Source organism: Phragmites australis, chromosome 10, assembly GCF_958298935.1.
Source record: "Phragmites australis chromosome 10, lpPhrAust1.1, whole genome shotgun sequence".
NCBI lineage: Eukaryota > Viridiplantae > Streptophyta > Magnoliopsida > Poales > Poaceae > Phragmites > Phragmites australis.
The window spans coordinates 9,331,671-9,339,633 of record NC_084930.1 but is presented as its reverse complement, the minus strand read 5'-3'; positions in this window follow the sequence as shown (position 1 = coordinate 9,339,633).

Here is a 7,963-nt window from a genome sequence, read left to right as displayed (position 1 = left end):
TGGTCGCTGAAGACCTTCTCCTTTGACGACCTGGACTGCGCTCGCAACCTGTGGGGTAGCTGACACATAGAGAAAGAGCTCCTCGTTTGGTTGAGAAGCGGTCAGTACAATAGGGGAAGAGAGGTACTTTTTGAGATCCTATAAGTCCGTTTCTACTTATGTCATCCACAAGAAGTGGTCACTTTTCTTCAGGAGCTTGAAGAGCGGTAGCCCCTTCTCTCGTAGCCTCGAGATGAACCTGCTCAAAGCCGTCACACACCCTGTTAGTTTCTCTATTTCTTTTAACCTGGTTGGGGATCCCATCAGGTCAATGGCTATGATCTTGTCAAGGTTTGCCTCTATTTCTTGGTTAGACACGAGAAAACTGAGCAGCTTTCCTGATGAGACTACGAACATGCATTTCTCCAGATTCAGCTTCATGTGGTATTTCGGAAGGTTGTAGAAAGTTTCCTTGAGGTTCGCAATCAGGTCATCCTTGGTCCTGCTTTTCACGACCACATCATCAACATATGCCTTGATATTTCTACCGAGTTGTGGTCATAGAACGAGCTGAATACAATGCTGGTAAGTTGCAGTGGCACTTTTCAAACTAAAAGACATTTTTACATAGTAAAAGACCCCAAAGGGTGGTACAAAAGACGTCTTATCCTCATCTTCCCTATACATGCTAATCTGATGGTACCCTGAACGAGCATATAAGAATCTTAGCAGATCACTGCCAGCGATTAAGTCAACAAGCTGGTTGCGCCTTGTTGAGGTCGGTGAAGTCGACGCACATCCTCCTCTTACCATTGTGTTTTCAGACCATAATTGGGTTAGCCAACCACTCCAGGTATTGTACCTCTCAGATGAAGCTTGTTTCCAGGAGCTTGTCGATCTCCTCACAAAGTGCTTCTCTTCAGTCGGGTGCGAACTGACGTGCCTTTTGCTTTACTGGTCGCATGTCAGGTTGCACCGACAACTTATGCTCAATCACATCCCTAGGGACCCCGAGCATATCAGACAAACTCCACGAAAAGACGTCCGCATTCACCAAGAGGAAATTGATGAGTGCGGATTCCTATTTAGGGTCCCAGTTGGCCCCTATCTAGATGTTCTGGATGAATTGGAGTCGTCTAGGCAAACTGCCTTTAGCTGATCGTCTGGACTAGTGATGACATGGACCTTAACTAGGTGACCACTGGGTCCAGTGTCCTCGGGCTACGACCCATGAGTCAGTTCGACCATGTCGAGGCTCCTCTTGTCGCAGTACAGGGTTATCTTTGCATTGCCAAAGACGATGATAGCCCCCGTCGGATCAGGGATCTTGATTTCTTGGTATGCATAGTGGGAGACAACCATAAATTAGGCCATCGCTGATCACCCCATGATCGCATTATAAGCGGTTCCGAAGTCTGCCACATCAAACAGGACCCTTTTGGTCCTGAAGTTACTTGGCGAGTCAAATGTGATAGGCAGCTTGATTTGCCATAATGCTATTGCCGAGGAGCTAGGAGTAATTCTGAAGAAGGGAGGAGATGGTTTCAACACGCTCCTTGGAATTTGAAGGGCGTCCAGCACGTCGACGAAGAGGAGGTTCATGTAGATCCCTCCATCGACCAGTACACGACCAAGTCAGATGTTCTGTATTGTGGGTTCGACCATGATGGGATAGCGACCAGGGTGTCTGACACACGTGGGGTGGTCTACCTAGATGAAGGTGAGGGGTACTTCCGACCACATCAGACGTGGGCTTAGGCCCGGCGTGGTCGTCCATACCTCACGAGCCATAGACTTGTATTCCCTGTTCAAGGAATATGTTATGGCGCCCCCAAAGATATGGTAGGCTATGTGATCGGCCTACTAGAAACCCAACGCTGATTGGTCGGAGTCGGCCCCATTCTCACCATCGTCATCGCGCCTAAGTTTATGCTCCCCAAGCTCCTTTTCGATGATGCCCCGCACGACCTTGCACTCGGTCAGGTCGTGGGCGTCTGTGCAGTGGATCAAATAGTAGCCTCACCCCTTCTTTCTGTCCTTTTTCTCGAAGCGCCAGCGCGGTTGGCCGGTCTCCTCGACCACCATGACATCGGGCGGTCATGCCTTGCATTTCCTCTTTTTCACTTTCCAGCCGAACCCCTTGAAAGAGGTGGGTTGGTCGGAGGTCGGTTGTGGCTTTGGGTCGCTTTGGCACTCTCGAGCCTCAGCGGTCTATGCGCACTTGCTTGCGAGCTCGAAGAGCTCGGTGGTACTCCAGACTTTCTTGGTGGCCAACTTTTCAACCATCTTCTGGTCTCTGACCCCCTTCGGAATGGTACGACCATACTCACCCATGATCCTTGGAATAGTATTTTGAAGTTCAATGAAACGCAAGATGTAGTCTCGCAGCGACTCACCCTGTCGCTGCCTGACCTGGTACGGGTAGTCCTCGACCCCTGGTCAGACGTAGGTCCCCTGGAAGTTGGTGACAAACTGGTCGCAAAAGTCTTCCCAAGAGTGGACCGACCCGCGAGAGAGGTTCATAAGCCAGGACCATGCTGAGCCCGCCAAGGCAGTCGGAAAATAATTGGCCACGACTTTCCCGTGGCCTCCCACAGCCTGCACTGTGGTGGTATAGATCTGCAGGTTCTCTTCAAAATTGGTTGATCCGTCGTATTTTTCAGCTAGGGATGGTCAGAACTTATCTGGCCAGTGCACCTCTCTTAGTCGGGCTGATGAGCAGCTTGCATGTGCTTGGGGAGAGAGTCGATGGTCTTATGGTCCTAGCGATGGGATGGAAGAGTCTGACACCTCCCCGTGAGAGGAATGCGAGTGGTAGGGTTGCTTGCCCTTGTCATGCTCTTGTTGGGCATGGTCCACCAATTCTTGGCTAGCCATCTGACCCTGGATCACACCGTGGAGTCACATTGGTGAAGAGAGTCATGCAGATCGGTAGGTTGGTTATCCTGATGCAGTGGGGTTCTCTGAGCAACCCCCGCCATGGAGGGAGCACGAGATCTTTTCTGCCATGGGGCCTGCTACGATTCTTGGCGATCGTGATCTTCACCAGTCCCAGCGATGGACTCAGTGTTTGCCACCATGGTTTGGCATCGAGCGGTCTCAACTAGGAGGGTGAGGTCGCGCAACCATAATGCTACTAGCGAACCCTTTAGTACTGCTACCGGCGGGTGGCTAAGAAGCATTCGCACGATATGCAGATATCGTGTAGGCATCATGGCCTCGTAGTTGAGCTACTGGGCACGGAGCGACGACATATCTCGCGTGGGGGGAGCCCCCGGCATGACGACCTAGATGACGTCATTGCCAAGGATTGCGCCCTATGTGGGTGCCCCTCTAGGTGGCACTATAGTTGATGGGATTGTATCGGATAGACTCCCTATTCGGTGCTAGGCCATTTTCCCTCTAGGCGCAAGGCCTGGGGCTCACCGACGATGCTGGGGACACAATGGCTTCCACTACCCCCTGTTGTATGGTCTGCCATGCAGACTTCACGTTTAGTCTCAGAGCCCTCGGACTTCGATTTGGTGTCCCACGCCTGGAACACACCAGGCTCATCTGGGTCATACCCCATGACAAAGACTTCGCGACGACCGGGGTCCTTAGAATGGGAATCAGCAGTTGTCGTGGATCCAGCCATGAGTAGCCCAATCAAGTTATTAACACTTACCGAAACACGAAAATGCGCCCCTACCTAGCACGCCAACTGTCGAGGGTTAATCCCTGATAATATTTCCAGGGTGTACTGGACGATGGGCATGTGATCAACGTTTTCGGTGAATGTGTGTGTGAAAGGAAAATCAAGAACACAAGAAATTATCCATATTCAAGCCTCTCATGGGATAACAGCCCTATGTCATGTGTATTTTTTTATAGCTTGGATGAACTTGTTACAGAATGAGTCCCCGTTCCTTTCCTTACAAGCTTGGTTCTCCTCCCTTTATATAGTAGGAGGAGAGGGGTATATACAAACAAATAGTGCCAACCCTGAGGCCGGCCCAACACTGATGGAGCCAACTACTCCTAGCCTATGATGATGAAGGGTAGGCAGGGTTGCCCTACTCCGGTGAACCGGTACGCCTTGTCCTGTCATTGCGTGCCGTACGCCCGCCTGTGAGGCTGTCCCTCACTACATGTCGCACGCTTGCATGTGAGATCATCCCACTTGTCTGGCCGTCCTGCAGGGTCATCCTGTAGCATTAACATAGCTTTTAATGCTATGGGATGGGGCACTGCACCTCTGGTTGGCCACGACTTTGCTCACCGAAAAGAGATGTATAGGGAAGAGAAATACTTGAGTGAATGTCATTAAATGATATTAAACTGGTTAGGTGAGTACCTACCCCGCGACTAGCAAGAGATGATCATAGGAGTTTCCTTTAGCGATTAGGGGACTAGTCGCACGGTGGGGCCATGGTCTTGATAATATCAACTGTCAACTGACATTTGCCAATGTGAACCCTCTGACAAGGCACCCCTTATTCTTTACACCGACAGTTTTAGTGGTGATTTTTACATTCTGCTGGCCTATGTAAATAATTCATGATCAGAGGCCGTCAAGGACGTGCACATCCAGACACACGCAACGCTGCAGCAGGCCTTCGTCCAGCGGCTCCGGCCCTGTCTCGTGCTCGACAAGCTCGACCGGCTCATCACAAAGCTCAATCTCACCCCGTCGAGGCCTACGCGAAGCTCCACCGCAATGTAGCACAAGATATGTATTACCTCAATGCAATCAGATATAATCAGACATTAATTGGTTTTGACAAATTTCAGAAATATGTACATCATCATGGAATGGAATGAATTGGATCGTTCCTTTACATGTCAAATATGAGATTGTGAAATATGTGTCATCTAGAGCAATGGATGTCTCAAATAATGATCATATGTAAATCATCCATAACACAAGAGCGAGCACACGATGGCATACAAATTTAGTTTAAATGCGAGCCATTACTATTGAGTACATCTCAAATGAGTGCATACATAGCTGAGTACATCTCAGGACATAAAATAGTTGGACACATAGATGAGTTCACCTCTCACACAGCAAAGAGACTGACATATTTAAAAGTTTACATCCCAGGACACAAACTAGCAAACTGACATCACAAGCTTAGTTATTTTTCTTCCTTAGAGTCATCTTCTTGCCCGACCTTCCTGGAGACAAAGTCCTAGCCATGGACTGTGATGGTATATCTCCCAGAAGTATTGCAAGTTGCCTGCACCATTAAGGAATTAGCATTGTAATTTACAAATAAATTTATTTGCCATGAAAAAGGATATTGGTTCACCTTCTAGTCCTCATGGGTTGTCTAGCAGTTGGACAGGAGCGGTAGTTTTGGACTTTGTGGGTGTAGATGTGCTTGCTGGCTCAGGGAGGTGATGTAGGAGGTCGAGGCCTTTCCTCGGCTGGAGCATGCGCAGCTGCCGTCGCCTGGTTCGGGAGAGCGACGAATAGGGGTAGAGCGAGAAGATATGTGCGGTCAGGTGAGCTGGTGTGATCCAACTAGGAGAAAAGCCACTGGGAAGATAGTTCGGTCATCTCAGCCGGCATAGGGAGGGGAAAACAAATTCTAACAATTAAAACAAGCTAAAGTGTCAATAATGCAAGAGTAGCAATGTTTATAGTGTCACTTAGTCAAGAACCGTGTTTAGAGTATCAAATATGAGAAGCCCGCTCTTTTCAGTATAAAGGATCCAATTTTCTCATTAATAATCTACATGTTTGCCGTGTACACCACTACAATTGGGGCCTTCCACCTCTTGTGGTGATCATCAAAAGGATACAAATGTCCTAGCTTAACGCGATCTGACCTACACTTTGATTGTTGCACTAAAGTCCTCATGGAATATGTAGGGTAATTGGTGTGATTTTTATTGCAAGTAGGCTTAGGAACAATTGCAACCCCAGAAACATTATTGTCTACTGAACAGTTGTACTAATTGAAATAAAAGGAGTATGTTTTTTCTATAATTCTTTGTTGTTTTGTTCCTTTCGACGATCAACCCCTCGCTGGTTGTAATAAAATTATGATCTTACATGCAGTACCACAGTACAACCTCGTCCCCGTCGGCCCAGTGGCGGTAGAGGAGCCGTGCATGCCATGCATGGACTTGTTCCAGCCTGACAACGCAAAGGCATACATAAACTGGCTGAACACCAAACCGGCGCGGTCCGTGGTGTAGTCTCGTTTGGGAGCATCCTCTCGATGAGCAAGCGGCTGGAGGTGGAGGTGTGGCGCGGCCTGGAGGCCACCGGCCGGCCGTACCTGTGGGTGGCGCGCAAGGTCGCCGACGAAGGAACTTTCAAAGAAAATTTTAGTGATTGGAATTGCAATCTACTAAACAGCAACAGTTCAGGGTTTGAAGGTCTGCAAATTGCAAGTGATGTCAGTGCGAGCTGTGCAAGGGCAGGCCAAGGACAGAATATAGATATTTGGACTCCGGAACCATGTATGCCGATCACCTTACAAAAGAAGCAGACCGCCGGGACCATGACGGCTTGGCTCAGCGCCAATCGTTGAAGCACATGGCATACCAGTTCACGATCGATGTGAAACAGGATTCGGCCGAACAGCCGTCGCCTTCGTCCCCAGCGCACAACGGCACAACCCGTCACATGTACACTTGCAGTCGGAAACCGGCACAGCCCTGCCCGCGGCCGTTCGGCTTGTGGTACTCCCAGGACAGGACAGGCTCGCAGCGAACGTTTTGGATTGACGCCACTAGCGGACGGCTTTACTGCACGGCCACGGGGTCGAATCCACGACATGCTACGCCACAACACAGTATGCAAGAGGTGCATTTCAGAGTTAATGTTAATTTTCGGGCCCAACTTTCTGTCGTCACTAGTGAACTGAGTTTTTCTATGGATCGTGACAACGGGACGCAACGAGAATAAGGTATTTTCGTATGTTCAACAGCACTCATCCGTGACACAAAACTTCAGGTGAATTTTCTGTTTGTTGGCCTTGGCCAGCTCTTGCACACATGGGGACAAATGAGGGGCTCTTTGGAACAGGGGATTTGCGCGACACGGCAATACGAGAAAAACGTAATATTGGAATGAGAACAACATCTTGAATCCAATGGAATTAAAAACCACAAGAATGTGCAAGAATGTACGCTTGTTTATAACCATACGAATTTTTCCATAAGGTTATATTCCTATGGAATTGTGGCATAGGAAACCATGCCTTAGATCAAGGGTCGGTCAACAGCACATTTGAGTGTTTTGCCCACACTCAATTTTTGGACTCTCGGATCGAGATCCGACGACCCATGTACAACATCTTCTTCCGGTCTTCTTCTTCGATACTGCAACATCTTCCTCCTCCAGATTTGCTCACCGAAGAGCATCTCCACCGTGTGACACCCCCACCCTCCTGCTCTCGTCTCCTGCAGCTTCGGTCCGGATCCGTCACCGCTGCGCTAACCTAGCTTCACCAGGTGATCACCTTAACACCACCCAACTCGCAGTCCTCCGCCTCATGCAGCCAATAGTATCCCTGCATCGCTCCTGCGTCCACCACCATTGCGAGGCTGGCCTGCTGTCCGGGCATCTCTCTAAGACCAGTGAGCACTTCGATGAACCATAATCCCGATCCCCTTGCTAGAGCATCACTGAAGAAAAACCTCTCCCCTAACCCCAACCTCGTCGAACATGGTCACTGGAGATGGAGAAGGGGTGAAGGGAGAGAAGACAAAAAAAATTGAGTGTAGAGAGAGATAGAGAGAGGGAGAAATACTCGATCGTAATTTACGATTCCACTGATCAATTCTACGTTCGAAATGAATTTCCACGGGAAACATGACTTGGGATCAAAATCCTCCAAATGTCCTTTGAAAATCTTACAACCCAAAGAGGTTCTAAGTAGCTAAGTTACTTTGTCCATTTCTTTGTAAGATGTGCACGCATTTCAAGAATCACATTTTGTAATCTTTGACAAACAATTTGTGATAAAAAGTTATACCACTAGAT